The 15,786-nt window shown below is 34.9% G+C and overlaps 1 pseudogene; it reads left to right on the top strand.

The window, feature by feature from the left end:
• The first annotated feature begins 9,818 nt into the window (after positions 1-9,818).
• Positions 9,819-14,753, top strand: LOC147792519 (uncharacterized; annotated as a pseudogene).
• The last annotated feature ends 1,033 nt before the right edge of the window (positions 14,754-15,786 follow it).

Below are 15,786 nucleotides of genomic sequence, written 5' to 3'. Positions count from 1 at the left end.
ATGACATTGTTATCTATCCTCACTACGAAGTTTGATCCTAAGATATATTGCCTCCAGACTCTAAGGCAATAGACGACGACAAACATTTCTTTTCTTGAGAGAGTGTATTTCCTTTCCGCATTATTGAGCTTCTTGCTTCATCGATACGGTGGCGTTCCTTGAAAATGACACCCCCAAGGACAAAGTCAGATGCATCCATCAATACTTCAAAAGGCTTAGAGACGTCTGCCAAACTAAGGACAAGACCCCTCGTCATGGTTGTCTTTAGATCTTTGAAGTTCTTTTGACACTCGTTTGACCACAACCAAGATTGGTTTTTGTTCAAAAGTTCTGTTAATGGGGCGGATTATTGTGAAAACCAACGAACTACCTATAGTAGTTTGCTAATCCTAAAAATGATCGTTCAGTCACTAAAGTGGGGACTCTCCAATCCTGGATAGCATTAATCTTATCGCTATCCATTTTGATTTCTCAACACTTGATGATGTGCCCAAGGAAAGTGATGCATGTTCGTGCGAAGTCACATATCTTCTTCTTGACTTATAGCTGATTCTTTCGTAACTTATCAAATACTAGCTTCCTTGATTGAGGTAAATAGAAAGATAATGTTTGTATGGTTTAATTTTTAATTAAAATCTAAGTAATTGCAACTAAATTAATATGATCAAAGAAGAGAAAGATGTCACGTCAAATTATTGTGACAGAAATCAATTTTTTTAAAATTAATTAATTAATTAACTAACTAACTACAATCATGGTTTAATATTTATTTTTAATTCTAAATTTCAACCATGATTTAATTCTAAATGTTTCCTCTCCCACATAAACAATACATATAAGAGACTTTGAAAAGATGATGAAAATGAAAAAATCAACAAGAAATCATTTTTCTCAACATTATTCTATCCATTATATGGGTTATGTATAATTAATATTAAATATCATATTATAAATTAATCTTCCAAATCACGTTTTGCATGCATGTATATTTTTATAATTATGTTCATATTCGTTGCATAATCAATTGAATTGTAATTAATATGTTCTACTTTGGAATATTTAAAATCTAGACTAGACTTTGAAACGGTCTAAGAAAATAAGAAATTCAATGAGAGAATGTTTCGTAGCATTATTTTATCCATTTTGTGTAGAACATTGATTATGTATTACTAATATTAAAGGTCATGTTATAAATTAGACTTTCAATCGACGCGTTGTGTCATAGTCTTGCTTGTCCAAGGCATGTTTCCTATGATCGCATGCCTGTTACACGTCGAAACCCTTGCCTTGTACTATTTTACTGCTATCTTTTACTACTTTCATGCTGTATTATTTCCTTCTTGTTTTCTTTAAGTGTATGACGTTTCGGTGAAATCATGGCTACGTCTGGTAGACATGAAATGCTTCAAAATGTACTATAGGGGATATGACTAGTTGTAAAATTCTGCATATCTGAAAAGTTATATACGGTTTAAACCGTTGTTGTTGTGTTTTTGCTTACAAGCTATACAAGCTATATAAGGATTGGAAAATTGTGATATGTGCTCTAGGTGCTAGATGGACGTTATCACCCGTTGAGCATGTTTGATTTGTATGATTAAATTGTATGCTAGATTCAGGTAAATGTATGTATGAATTGCCTATGCTTACTTGATCAGTAGGATTATCCCCTTAGTAAATCACCATGGACGTTGAGATCATGATTTCTATGCATTAGGTGATCGATTGAATATCTCCCAGTATAGCATGCATGAATAAGAGTGAGTACAACAGTAGAACAAGGGTGGTTATGCAACACCTTAGGTCAATATATTTTCAATACACTGACCACCCAGGGATCCTGAGTAGTAATTAGAGACCTAGGTGTACCTCGAGATTTGGCTTAGCCACGAGAAAGTAACCCCGAGCGACCTAAAAATGTTTGTTGTGACCTAATCCACCTAGATGCCCTATATCCTAATATATCTCCACGACAATAAGGTGAACTATGAGAACACATAAGATTGAAAGTAATGCGAGCGAAACTATTTGGGAAGTCACTATGTGTAGGATATAACATGCTCTGATAAGGAATGAAGGACTACATAAATAGCGACCCAAAGACCCACTATCAGATGTAGAGCATAACCTACCTTGATAGGGGAAGAGGCACTACGTGAGTAGATGATATAAGGAGCTACCACTGTATGTATGATAACCCACCTAAGAGAGGACAAGGGACTACATAAATGGGTGACATGAGAAATTGCTACTATATATACGATAACCCATATGGAGAGGGACGAGGGACTACATAAGTACATAACATGAGAAATCACTATTGATTGTATGATAACCCACCTTGAGAGAGGACAAGGGACTACACAGGTAGTTGATAGAGGATATACTATTGTGTTTAGAACAACCCGCTTGAGAGTAAACGAGATACTACATAGTAGTATATTGAGGAGCTACTACTCTGTGTGGAGGAAACTTACTCTAAGAGGAGACGAGGGACTACACAAATAGATTTGCTCATTGTAGACACCACTGTGGTGTGATGTAACATTCAGGGAATACCTGAACTAGTGGCAAACTTATTAGAACCCTACGAGAAGCCCGTGGATACATATTAGGTTAAGGATCCGATGAGAGCTTACAGGTAGATTCCTTACTAAGTGTTTTATACTCATCCATTTTCCCCTTTCTCTTTTAAGTTCCAATCAAGGTGGAGAGGTGCTAGAGAGTTGCACTATCATAGAGGGGTGTCGACCCGGGGCGTCAATGTTATTTTGTATTTCTTTTGGGTTGTCGTTTGTATTAGTTTTCTTGCTCCCGCTCCCCATTTGTAAATAACTAGAACAATATCTATTGTTTCATATTAAATGGCGCACAATTTTACAGTTAATTGTTTGTTTTTATTTTATTCATTTTCATATTCTTCTTTTCATCGCGAACCGATTTCTCGAAGCCTCGAAAATTGGGTCGTGCAAGCCTCAAAGATCCAAAAAAATTTCTTACTTTTCGCAACCCCCATTCGAGTTATTTTACACCACAAACATTTAAATAAGATAACATACATAAAATATGTTTTCCTTATAGTGAATACACACACCACCACAAATAATCCATGTCCAAAATATAAGATAAAACAAACAACGTAACCTATTTTTTGTATAGCCATTGATCTTTATTTAAGTTGTGATTGAAGTGATCGGATCTCTCTAAATGCCACAAAGCCAAAGATACAACCTTTTTAGTGCCCACACTAGAAGCTTCACCACCAAAAGAATGACGTGAATAACAATACAACAAAGAGAAACCACTCCCACCATTGCTAACAAAATGTACCATGCTATTGTAAACGTTAATTCTAAAGCATACGAATTCCTAAATGAGGCATTTACAAGCCAAACTTTGAGTATGTAACTATGTGATAAGGAGGCAATAGCAACACACATACCGATGCAAAGGGTGATTTAGCAATGATATGTGATCTGTGCTCTAAGGTGATTTAGCAGCGAGTTTTATCTATCAATATTAAAGTCTTGTCTTCTCCTGTCTTCTCCATTAGATCTAGGTTTCAGTCCTAGGACCTGGGTTATGGGCCCACCATGACACCACTCTAATTTGTTAGAAAAAAGGATGAGCTATTGTAATCTATGCTCCAGGGTGATTTATAGATATTATTTTCCCGTTGAGCGGCGGATAAATAGGTCTTCTCTATTAAAGCCAGGTTTTATCTTTCTTCTCTATGGGTTATGGGCCCACCAGGCTTCCGCTACGACACTCTGATTTGTTAGAAAAGAGGATGAGCTATTGTAATCTATGCTCTAGGGTGATTTATGATATTATCATCCCATTGAACTTGTTTGCTTGTATTGTGCATGATAAAGTATGTATTAGCTCCAGGTGTTTGATAGTGTGTTCAACCTATCTAGCGTGTTTATCTACACGGAGCTAGGATGTAAGAGTTAGGTTTGTTATATAATGACTTAGGTCAAGATGTGTACACTAGACTAAGCACCTTAGGATCGTGGCGACGTTAAGAGGAAATAGACCCTATTACTCGAGGACTAAAAAAAGAGTCGAGGAGTTAAAATAGAGTAACTTGGAACCAAAAGCTCATGTTAAGCAACCTAGCTGGCCTAGGAATCTAATAAACCTCCTCAACTCCTAGACATTCCAGGAATAAAGATAGAGTCAAGGAGTCAGAATAGAGTAACCTAGACCCAAAAGCTTTTTAAAAGGGCATGGGTTTGAATCCCATTTTTAATAAGCAAAGTATCGATGGTGGGCGGCAATCTATAAAGCTTAGGAGTCATATCACACGCTCTTCCTTTCAAATTTTAAATGTCATTGTAAAACCTATCACAGCCGAATTTCAATCCTGGGACATATGGGTTATGGGCCCATCACGCTTCCACTCACCACTCAAATTTGTTAGAAAGAAGGATGAGCTATTGTGATTTGGGCTCCAGGGTGATTTATGGATATCATCTTACTGTTGAGCTTGTTTGCTTGTATTGTGCACGATACAGTATGTATTAGCTCCAAGTGTTTCACAGTGTATTCTCCCTATCAAGCGTGTTTATCTACACAAAGTTGGGGGTGTAAGAGTTAGGTTGGTTATACGATGACTTAGGTCAAGATGCATACACTAGACTAAGCACCTTAGGATCGTGACAACGTTAAGAGGAAATAGACTCTATTACTCCAGGACTAAAGAAAGAGTCAAGGTGTCAAAATAGAGTAACCTGGAACCAAAAGCTCGTGCTAAGCAACCTAGCTAGCCTAGGAATCCTATAAACCTCTTCAACTCCAAAACATGACCAAGACGCATTTTAAAACCGTGAAGGTGACGACGATGCATAACGGGCCAAAGTGGATTATATATGCTAGAAGTAATTTGTATATTTTACAAAAAAAAAAAAAAAAAAAAATTGTCAAGATAGGTCCGAAATCTGTGCTCCAGGTTGATTCCATTTTGAGCCAATCCAATCCAATAAACCTCTTCAACTCCTAGACATGACCAAGATACATTTTTAAATTATGAGGCTGACGACGACAATGCTTAAAGGGGGGCCAAAGTGGATGATATATGCTAGCATTGATTTGTCTGCTCTTCAATTAATTTTAAAATTTTCCACCTCTATCAAAGCCAAGTTTCAATCCTAAGGCCTGCGGGTTATGGGCCTACCATGCTTCCGCTGCACCACTCTGATTTGTTAGAATAAAAGATTAGATATTGTGATCTGTTCTCGAGGTTTATTTATAGATATTATCTTCCTATTGAGCTTGTTTGCTTGTATTGTGCATGATACCGTATGTGTTAGCTGCAGGTGTTTGCCAGTGTGTTCTCCCTATCTAGCGTGTTTATCTACACAAAGCTAGGGTATAAGAGTTAAGTTGGTTATACGATGACTTAGGTCAAGATGGTTACACTAGACTAAGCACCTTAGGATCGTTGCGACATTAAGAGGGTCTTGACCTTATGACTCCAAAACTAAAGAAAGAATCGAGGAGTCAGAATAGAGTAACTTGGAGCCAACAACTCGTGTTAAGCAACTTAGATGGCCTAGGAATCCAATAAACCTCTTCAAACTCCTAAACATGACTAAGACACATTTTAAAACGGTGAGACTGACGACGATGCATAACGGGCCAAAGTGTATAATATATGTTAGCAGTGATTTGTAGATAATACAAAAAAAAAAAAAAAAAAAAAAAAAGAAAAAAAAGTCAAGATGGCGGAGTTGGCCTCCGAAGGGGCATGAGTTTGAATCCCAATCTTAACATTATATTCTTTATTGTGAGATTATGCAATGATTGGAGAAGTATAATGGTCAACGTTTTAGAATATGAGGCTTGAATATGTAACGAGCAATGTAGCGGTGGGAAATCTGTAAAGTTGAGGAGTCACGGGATTAACAATTGAATCTTGTATCAACTAATTTTGTTTGTACATTTACAAGTTATTCAATTTTTAAAAATTTTCTTCTCTATTAGAGCAAAGTTTCGATCCTCAAACCTATGAGTTATGGCCCACCACACTTCCACTACGCCACTCTAATCTGTGAGAAAAAAAGATGACCTATTGTGATTTGTTAGCTAGGGCCAAAGTGGATAATATATGCTAGGATTGGTTTGTTGTTGTGGCAAAAAGAATAGTCAAGATGATAGAGCTGATCTATTTATTAGCTTACAAATTAGGTATTAAAAAGTTTTATCATGATATAAACAAATTGAATGCACAATCAAACTGCAGATTGTACAATATTTGTTGTCTATCCAAGGAACAAACACTAAAAAAAAATTTAACTTGTGCTACATCAAATGAGAAGGGATCACCAAACAAAATTGAAGAACCATGTTATGATGGGTTATCGACATCACCACTGCCCAAAAACTTAATGAAAAGTTCGTTGAAGACGAAACTTGAATACAAAGGTGATTGGTTTCAAGAAGTGCAAGGTACAATGATGTTGGTGGTAACGGTTATTGCAACAGTGGCTTTTCAAGGTGCAATCAACCTCTCGGTGGTGTTTGGCAAGAAGATATTCCTTACAACTCCAATAGCACTATTCATCGTTCGTTTCACAGTCCCAATACTTTGAAAACTTTCATGGCAGGAACTGCAGTAATGGCCTACCTAGCTTCATGCCAAGAAAACTATTACACTGCATACTTGATTACGAATTCTGTCTCATTCTTTACATCAATATGTGTGATTGTGTTCTATAGGTCGATTGCCTTTGAAAAATACGATTTGTATATGGTTATTAACAGTAACCATGTGCATTACCATTGCAAACTTATCACATAGTTATTTTTTGGGAGATGCATCCTTATCACATAGTTATTTATTGGGAGTTTGGCTGCTAAATGCCTCATTTAGGAATTCTTATGCTTCAAGAGTAACATTTCTAACCGCATGGCATACCTTGTTAGCGATGTTGGGAGTGGTTTGTCTTTGTTGTATTGTAATTCCTTTCCTTACTTTTGTGGCGAAGCTTCTCGTTTGGTCCGTAAAAAAGTCAAATCTTTGACTTTGAGACAGATGCAATGGCTTCAACCATAACTAAGATAAAGATTGAGGGCTACAAAAACAGTTATGTTGCATGTTTGAAATTGTATTTTGGATATGGATTATTTGTGGTGGTTTGTGTATTCACAATAAGGAAAACAGATTTTGTGTATGTTATTTTATTTAAATGTTTGTGGAGTAAAATAACGAGGAGTGTTGAGAACAAGCAAAAGTAGAAAGAAAATACCCAAAGTGACGAAATATTCAACGGTTTTGTGTAACCTTTGTTGTTCATTTTCTAAAGCTCTTAAAAAAAGTGGCTCTTGCTCACATGTTGGTAGGGTTTAAATAAAGAAATTAAAAAAAAAAAAAAAAAAAAAAAAAAAAAAAAAAAAAAAAGCTTGGACCTTATAATATGTTAGAAAACTTGGAAAAAAGGTAAACCATAGAAATTACGCATGATATTAGAAGTCACCACCTAATTTTTTAGACGTCGAATAATATATCTTGACAAAAAAGACAGACCTCAAGCATTTGATATTCAAACTGGTCTGATTTTCAACTTCAGCTTACAACATCTTGAAGGTGATGTAGAACTTTGATTCACCAAGTGATGAAACTGAAGATGGTCCCCAAATGTCTGTATAGACCCTTTCCAATCGTACTTTCTTTGGTTCTCTAACAGTCTTTGTGAAGCTAACTCGTTTTTGTTTGCCCATAACGAAGCTCTCATAAAGATTCATATGAACAAATTTTAGGTCTTCTAAAACTCCTTTCACAGTCAGCATCTTCATTCCTTTGACGTTCATATGTCCAAATCTATTGTTACATAGACTTGAATTGGAAGCACTTTCAACAACAGTAGCCATGTTTATACATCCAGCAGTGGTGTATAGGGTTCCAGATTTTGTGTAACGTGCTACCACCATGACACCCTTCACCTTCCATGAGCTGTTTCCAAACTTGGCTGCATAACCTGTGCTATCCAACAGACCAATAGAGATCATATTCTTTTTTAGACCAGGAATATTTCTGATATCCTTTAATGCCCACTAATTTTCTACTCGAGCTTGTATGCTTTCATCCCATTTTCCTTCAATCACCAAATCTTTGTTGTTGACAAGATACACCTTCTCAAAATTTCAAGACTTGAAATTTCGAAACAACTCTTTATTTGGAGATGAATTAAAAGATGCTCCTGAATCCAAAATTTAGGATTCAATCAGACTGTTCACGCTGAGGATTATAATATCCCGAATATCTTCTGCTATATTTATAGAATTATTATCATCCTTCGATTTGTGATTCTACTTCCTCTTTAGTCTTGTACAATCTGTCCGAAAGTGATATTTTTCTCCAAAACTCCAACACGTCACGTTTGGTCTGTTTGGAAAATTTTCAAGGTTCTTTGATTTTGATCCACCTTTGTTTGGGCCCTTTGATCTACTTCTTTTCCTTTGGTCAATGCTGAGTGCACTATGAGAAGAATCCTCAATTTCTTGTCTGCGAATACTTTCGTCGTGAACTACATCTCAGATTTCATCGAACTTCAGTTTCTCAGATCCTCGGGAACTGCTGGTCGCGATAACAACAGTATCCCACGACTCGGGTAAAGTTGACATTAAAATCAGTGCTTCAATTTCATCGTCAATTTTAATTTCCACATAACTCAATTGACTTACAATCATGTTGTACTCATTTATATGATCAACAACAGATCCACCTTCAGACATTTGTAGATTGAACAATCTCCGCATCAAATACACCATGTTCATAGCCAACAGTTGTTCATACATATTCGACATCGTCTTCAACAGATCTGACATTGTCTTCTCCTTAATGATGTTGAACGCCACGTTTCTGGACAACGTCAACCAGATCAACCTTAGGGCCTAATAATCCTAGAGCTTCCATTGGTCCGTGGCCATGGTATCTGGCTTCACCACCAACAAGGGTTCGTTAAAATCTTTTTGGTACAGATAATCTTCAATTTGCCTCATCTAGAAACCGAAATTGGAACCATCAAACTTCTCAATTGCAATCTCCAAACTTTCCATCTCTCAAACCGTGGTGAATCTCACCTAGCTCTAATACCAGTTGTTAGGATTGCACAACAACGGATACACTCGATCAAGATGAACCCAAAGAAATAGGAGAGAGAGAATGCAAGGAAGAATATTGGCTAAAGAATTTGATGACTTTAGATATGCACTACCCAAGAGTTATAATATGATTTTAGTTTACTATATAACTTTAACTCATATAACACCTATTATATATAAATATTTACTATATAACATCACCTTCCTTTTTAATTACATCGAAAAGATTGCCTCAAAACTATTTTAAAATAAATATAAGGGTAAAAATGAACCTGTTCTATCTCTAAATTCAAAAAGTGTGGTATAATTTAACTTAATCAAATCACGAGAAGCATTATCCTTATCAATGAGAAACCATAGCATCCCAATAAAATTAACTGAAATAAATAATGATATATACTTCTATCCATGATTCAACAAATAAGCTTCCTTGGGTTTGCTTCCCATCCACTTAAACTAGGATGGTGACACTTTGGTGTCACTCTCCAATGAAAGTATAAATAATGATTTTTTTCTTCTTGGAATTGAGGGCAATAATTAGACTATTTTTTAAATTCAAAAGGTCAACTTTAGTTGAGAGTCTCTAACGTCTATTAAAAATAAATAAATAAAAAATCAACAAAATCATATAAATAAAATATAGTATTTTTAATGTTGGCTTATAAATTCTATGTGAAAACTCTAATTGGAAGTAAGTTAGAGAAACAATAATGGAGGCAAATGGAGAAAACAACGAACTTAGATTGGCCATTTCCTCTTTTGAAGAAAGTAAAAGAAAGCTCTATGAAGCATCAAAGATTGGGTCCATTCCAAGCTTGAAGACACTAATTCGAGGCGACCCAAATATCATTCAAAGAGTTTTAATCTCTTCATCCAACGTTGAGAGTCCATTGCATGTCTCAGTTTTGCATCACCACCTTGAATTCAGTCGATTGCGGGGGAAGTTGATGACATGCAAAGGACACCTCTCCACTTAGCTTCTGAAAATGGAACGGTCGAGATTGTTCAAGCTTTGCTGGAGAAGAACACAAGCACTTGCATGGTTCGTGATTTGAATGGGTTGATTCCTCTCCACCATGCAGTGATTAATGGAAGAATTGATATCATGCAACGGTTGATCATTGCAAGGCCAAGATCTCCTTGGGTTAAGCTTCACAATGGTCAAAGTGTTCTTCACTTATGCATAAAACACAATCGTTTGGAAGCTCTTAAGTTGTTGATCACAATGATTGAAGATCCACAAAATTATGGGTTCCTCAACGAAGGCGATGAGAATGAAAATACTATTTTGGATTTGTCTATGATGTTAAGAGGAACTGAGGTATGTTATTATAATTGAATTATAGCTGGTTAAAGAAAATTTAATTTCTTATTTGATTATTTAAAAAAACTGAAAAATTATTATTTCAGAGCTTAAATAGGTATCAAATAGGTCTCCCTCCCACAATCCTCCTCTCGAACGATGTACAATATAGAGCTTCACTTAAGGCCTATAGAACCCTCGAACAAAGTACACTATTTGTTCGAAACTTGAGTCACTTTTGACTACACCTTTGAGGCTCCCAACTTCTTTCGTTTGACATTTGAGGATTCTATTGACATGACTATGTTAGGAATCATGGATCTCCGTAGTGATATGATATTGTCCACTTTGAGCATAAGCTATGGTGGCTTTTCTTTGGGCTTCCCTAAAAGGCCTCATACGAATGGAGATGTAGGCCTCATATGAATGAACATGTATTCCTTAATCATACACCTTAGATTATTCCCTAAATTAGCCAATGTTGGGCTCCCTCCCAACAATCCTTCACACTATCTTGATATAAAAAAAATTGAATTCAAATTGTGCAGATAGTACAATATTTCTTGTCTATCCAAGGAATAAAAACTGGAACAAACATTGTAAACAACTCCGATGCCACAAATGAGAAGGAATCGCCAAGTAGAATTGAAGAACAATGCAATAAAGGGTCATCAACATCAACAACACTCAAAAAGCTCTTGAGAAGTTTGTGGACGAAGAACCTTGAATACAAAGGTGATTGGCTTCAAGAAGTGCAAGGCACAATGATGTTGGTGACAACAGTGATTGCAACCGTGGCTTTTCAAGGTGCAATCAACCCTCCTGGAGGTGTTTGGCAACAAGACATTCCTTACAACTCCAATAGCAATATTCATCGTTCGTTGCATTGTAACAATACTTTAAAAACTTTCATAGCAGGAACTGCAATAATGGCTTACCCAGCTTCAGGCCAAGAAGTTTATTACGTTCCTTACTTGATTACAAATTCTATCTCATTCTTTGCATCAATATGTGTGATTATGTTCATTATAGGTCGATTGCCTTTGAAAAATAGGATTTGTTCATGGTTATTAACCGTAACCATGTGCATTGCCATTGCATCCTTATCATATAGTTACTTACTGGCTGTTGGGCTGCTAAATGTCTCATTTAGCCACTCTCGTACTTTAAGAGTAACATTTGTAATAGCATGGTACATTTGGTTAGTAATGGGGGGAGTGGTTTTTATTTGTTGCATTATAATTCCTTTCCTTATTTTGGTGGTGAAGCTTTTCGTTTGGGCTACAAAAAGGTCAAATCGTTGACTTTGAGAAAGATGCAATGACTTCAACCACAACTCAATAAAGATCGAGGGCTACGCAAAAACTAGGTTATGTTGTGTGTTTCATCTTGTATTTTGGATATGGATTATTTGTGGTGTTGTGTGTATTTACAATAAGGAAAACATAACTTTGTTCATATCTTTGTTTGAAGAGCACATGAGTGATGAATAAAAGGTAACGAAAAATCTTCATTTATATCTTTTAGTTAATATGTTGGATATCAAGACTAAGATAAGAAAATGACAAAAACATATGAGATATTTAAGTCAATAAAACCTAAATTTAGATAGTTATCTAAATGATCCAAAACTAAGTGTTACCAAATATAAGAAAAATTAGGACCCAAGCTATGATAGAAAATAATTACTAATTTGTTAGGTCAGCTCGAATTTTTTTAAATGACACTATGAAACAAAAGATAAAAGAAAGTAAATTTGATTTACTCGATTTTTGGTAGAGAATAAATGACACTACCTGGACAGTTAACGTAAGATTTATTCTTCATCACCTTTTATATGTAATTCTTGGAAATATTTGATGACATAGAACAGATTCTATATATTGGCATTAGGAAATCAATGACAGTTGATATAGTAGGAGACGTTAAGATCTCATAAAATAAAAATGATTATTTAATGTTGAATATGGTGTTTTTAGTAACCATAAGAGAAATTCAATTTCTGAAGCTTAATTTCTAAGTAGTTCATATACTATGAATTACTTTGTAATATTAAAGTTTATATTTTCAAAATTATTTGAAAATACGTTTAGGACATCGTTAACATTTACTAGATTATAAAATTATTGAGATATGTATGATCATGGAATTAAGAATAAAAACATAAATTATTTTCTTTTAGTAAAAAGGAAAATCTCTAAACAAGTTTATAGATGTTGTTTTTTCATGCAAGATAGTCATTAGAATTTTATTATATAAGGCTACAAGACCAAAGAGCACTTTAGGGTTATACATTCTCAAGTGATCTAATGAATATAAAAGACATAGAATATTGTGAATATGTTATCAATCTGATTGATTATTATTCAATATATAAGTATTTTTATCGAAGGCAACTTAGTCTAATTTAAAAAAAAGAAGTAAAAAAAAAAAAAAAAATGACTAAAGTTGAATTCCATTGAGGTGAATCTATCAAGACATTATGGACAAATCATAATGTTATATGTCTACTACTGGCAAATCATAAAGTTTAAGAACCTTGTATACTAAAATTAGTGGATAGGAAGTGGAATTGAAATCCAGTTCTAAGCATGAGGACCATTTTGTAAAATTGTGATGTAAAAGGAGAAAGCAAGAATATATTCCAAAAAATATATATAGATACAGATATATGTTATATGTCATTACCAGACTTTTGTTAAGATATGTAATAGAGATTGCACGAGGTATATGACTCACTTCAAAATTGTTTATGTGACAATTTTAGGATTATGGAACATAAACTTAGTTTACAACATTTCAACAATTGGAATTGTCAAACATATATGCGGAAACAAATTCAAAGAGGATAAATATACTTAGTGGAAAAGTTACGAGATGACTCAATCCTATTGAAATCCTAATTGTGACCAAGTTCAAGGCTTATTACCTCAAAATAGTTATTAGGGATGATGACAATGGCATAATAAGTTGAAGTAATAAAATCCAAGAATATGTAGATGTTCTTGATGAAATTAAACTCATACGATATGAATGGATCTACAAAAGGAAAATTATGGATAAATAAGAAGATACAATCTTCAAAATAGAACTTATGGTAAAAACTGAACTTAATAGGAGAAGGCAGCTAAGAAGTAGAATTTCTCTCGTATTGTTATTCTAGAGTCTATTGCATGAGATATGTTAAAAGAATATCTAGAGTTCTTTTGTGAAAAGAAAGAAGGCATCTACAACAACGCACAACAACGCCTAGCTCTGATCGTGGTGAATCTCGCCTAGCTCTGATGCCAATTGTTAAGATTGCACAACAACGTACACACTTGATCAAGATGAATACAAACAAATAGGAGAGAGAAAATTCAAGAAGGAATATTAGCTAAAAAATTTGTATCATGACTTTAGATATGTATATTATGAAAGCACTACCCAAAGACTATATACATGGTTTCAGTTTACTATAGGACTTTAACCGAACACCTATTATTTATAAATACTTACTATATAACATCACTTTTCCTTTTTAATTATAACCATAAAATTAAGTGAAATAAATAATGATATAACTTCTATTAATAATTGAACAAACAAGCTTCCTTGGGTTTGCTTCCTATCCATTTAAATTAGGATGGTTACACTTGGGTGTCGAGGGAAATTAGGATGGTTACACTTGGCTGTCACTCTGAAGTGAAAGTATAAATAATGATTATTTTCAAAGGTCAATTCTAACTTGGAAGCCTTTCGTCATCCATTAAAAAAAAAAAAATAATAATCAACAAAATCATATAAATAAAATATAGTTTTTTTTTTTTTTTTTTTTTTTTTTTTTTTTTTTTTTTATGTTGGCTTATAAATTCTATGTGAAAACCCCATTTGGGAGTAAGGTAGAGAATCAGCATTGGAGGCAAATGGAGAAGACAACGAGCTTAGATTAGCCATTTCCTCTATTGAAGAAAGTAAAAGAAAGCTCTATGAAGCATCAAAGATTGAGTCCATTCAAAGCTTGAAGACACTAATTCGAGGCGACTCAAATATCATTCAAAGAGTTCTAATCTCCTCTTCCAACGCTGAGAGTCCATTGCATGTGTCAATTTTGCATTGCCATCTTGAATTCACTCGATTTCTTTTAGATCTCAATCCTGAACTTGCTGGGAAAGTTGATGTCGTGCAAAGGACACCTCCACACTTGGCTTCAGAAAATGGAACGATTGAGATTGTTCAAGCTTTGCTAGAGAAGAACACAAGCACTTGCATGGTTCACGATTTGAATGGGTTGATTCCTCTCCACCATGCAGTGATTAATGGGCAAATTGATATCATCCAACTGTTATTCATTTATGCGTAAATCACAACCATTTGGAAGCTCTTAAGTTGTTGATCACAATGACTGAAGATCCAATGAAGATCCACAAGATTATGGATTCCTAATGAGAATGAAAATACCATTTTGGATTTTTCTATGATGTTAAAACGAATTGAGGTATGTTCTTATAATTGAATTGGTTGGTTGAATTGAATTGAGGTATGTTCTTATAATCGAGTCGAATCGAGGCTCGACTCCTTCTATTGACATGACTAGGTTAAGGGCATGACTCTGATACCATGTTAGGAATCATGGATATCCACATTTGTATGATATTATCCACTTTGAGCATAAGTTCCAATGGCTTTGCTTTGGGCTTCCACAAAAGACCTCATACCAATGGAGATGTGTTCCTTGCTTATCAACCCACGACCATTTCCTAAATTATCCAATGTGGGACTCCTTCCCAACAATCTTCAACACTATTATGATATAAACAAATTGAATTCAAATTATGCAGATAGTACAATATTTATTGTCTATCCCGGGAAAAAAAAAACGGGAACAAACATACAAACAACTGTGCTGCCTCAAATGAGAAGGGATCACCAAGCAGAACTGAAGAACAATGCGATAAAAAGCCATCGTTATCACTAACACTCAAAAAGTTTATAAGAAGTTTGTGGATGAAGAACCTTGAATACAAAGGTGATTGGTTTCAAGAAGTGCAAGGCACAATGATGTTGTTGGCAACGGTGATTGCAACAGTGGCTTTTCAAGGCGCAATCAACCCTGCCGGTGGGGTCTGGCAAGAAGACATTCCTTTCAACTCCAATAGCACTATTCATCGTTCGTTTCATAGTAGCAATACTTTGAAAACATTGATAGCAGGAACTGCAGTAATGGCCTACCCAACTTCAGACTAAGGAAATTCTTACACTGGTTACTTGGTTACAAATTCTATCTCATTCTTTGCATCAATATGTGCGATTATGTTCATCATAGGTCGATTGCATTTGAAAAATAGGATTTGTGCATGGATGTTAACGGTAACCATGTGCATGCCATTGCCTCC

Source organism: Cucurbita pepo, chromosome 6, assembly GCF_057944985.1.
Source record: "Cucurbita pepo subsp. pepo isolate OVF chromosome 6, ASM5794498v1, whole genome shotgun sequence".
NCBI classification, from domain to species: domain Eukaryota; kingdom Viridiplantae; phylum Streptophyta; class Magnoliopsida; order Cucurbitales; family Cucurbitaceae; genus Cucurbita; species Cucurbita pepo.
This window is presented reverse-complemented; position numbering and strand designations above follow the sequence as displayed.